Here is a 1942-nt window from a genome sequence, read left to right as displayed (position 1 = left end):
CAAATCATGCTTCCTTGACAGCATGGCCAATGTTGAATGTTAATCATTTTAAACTAGGAACATAAGACTTAGACTAGGCGGTGATGTAGTGTCCCCATGAGTGACAGAACACTGAGCCAATCACGGCGCAATGCTCCGTATTTTCTGCTGGCTTGCCTCACCACCACAGAAAGCACTGAGCTAGACTGGAACACCTGCATTTTGGAGCTGCTTTACTCAAGAAAACAAAAAGGAGACCATGTATGGAGCCTTTATTAACTCAATGATATATATATATATATACAGTGCCTTGCGAAAGTATGCTGTTTTGCAAGGAGGAATGGGAAACAATTTCAGTCTCTCGATGTGCAAAACTGATAGAGACATACCCCAAGCGACTTACAGCTGTAAGCGCAGCAAAAGGTGGCACTACAAAGTATTAACTTAAGGGGGCTGAATAATTTTGCACGCCCAATTTTTCAGTTTTTGATTTGTTAAAAAAGTTTGAAATATCCAATAAATGTCGTTCCACTTCATGATTGTGTCCCACTTGTTGTTGATTCTTCACAAAAAAATACAGTTTTATATCTTTATGTTTGAAGCCTGAAATGTGGCAAAAGGTCACAAAGTTAAAGGGGGCCGAATACTTTCGCATGGCATATATATTTACATTGTTTTGCAAACTGATATGTGACACATATTCATGCCAAAATCAAACAGGCAAACCCAAAATGACGGATCGCCACTGGTCCAGACAGGAGATGACATGTAGGGTGGGTCTGCTGAGGAGCATGAAAAGTTAATTTCTGGAATTTCTTTCCTTCTTTAATGTATTTGAGCCAATAAATTGTGTTGTGACAAGTTAGGGGTGGTATACAGGAGATAGCCCTATTTGGTAAAAAAGCAAGTCCATATTATGACAAGAACAGCTCAAATAAGCAAAAAGAAACAACAGTCCATCATTAATTTAGGATGTGAAGGTCAGTCAATGCAGAACATTTCAAGAACTTTGAAAAAGTCTTCAAGTCCAGGCGCAATGAAACTGGCTCTCATTAGGACAGCCACAGGAAATGAAGACCCAGAGTTACCTCTGCTGCAAAGGATAAGTTCATTAGAGTTAACTGCACCTCAGATTCAAATAAATGCTTCACAGAGTTCAAGTAACAGACACAACTTAACATTAACTGTTCAGAGGAGATTGTGTGAATCAGGCCTTCATGGTCGAATTGCTGCTAAGATGCCACTACTAAAGGACACAATTAAGAAGATACTTGCTTTGTACAAGAAACACGAGGAATGGACATTAGACCGGGGGAAATCAGTGCTTTGGTCTGATGAGTCCAAATGTGAGATTTTTGGTTCCAACCACCGTGTCTTTGTAAAACGCAGAGTAGGTGAACGGATGAACTCAGCATGTTTGGTTCTCACTGTGAAGCATGGAGGAGGAGGTGTTATGGTGTGTGTTGCTTTGCTGGTGACCATGTCAGTGATTTATTTAGAATTCAAGGCACACCTAACCAGCATGGCTCCCACAGCATTCTGCAGCGATACGACATCGCATCTGGTTTGGGCTTGGTGGGAATATTGTTTGTTTTTCAACAGGACAATGACCCAAAACACACCTCCAGGCGGTGTAAGGGCTATTTGACCAAGGAGAGTGATGGAGAGCTGCATCAGATGACATGGCCGCCACAATCACCCGACCTCAACTCCATTGAGAAGGTTTGGGATGAGATGGACTGCAGGGTGAAGCAAAAGCAGCCACCAAGTGCTCAGCATATGTGGGAACTCCTTCAAGACTGTTGGAAAATAATTTCTCATGAAGCTGGTCGAGAGAATGCCAGTGTGTGTGCAAAGCTGTCATCAAGGCAAAGGGTGGCTAATTTGAAGAATCTCAAATATAAAATATATTTTGATTTGTTTAACACTTTTTTGGTTACTACATGATTCCATATGTGTTATT

This window comes from Oncorhynchus masou, chromosome 13 (assembly GCF_036934945.1).
Source record: "Oncorhynchus masou masou isolate Uvic2021 chromosome 13, UVic_Omas_1.1, whole genome shotgun sequence".
Taxonomy (NCBI): Eukaryota; Metazoa; Chordata; class Actinopteri; order Salmoniformes; family Salmonidae; genus Oncorhynchus; species Oncorhynchus masou.
Note: the sequence above shows the minus strand (reverse complement) of the source record.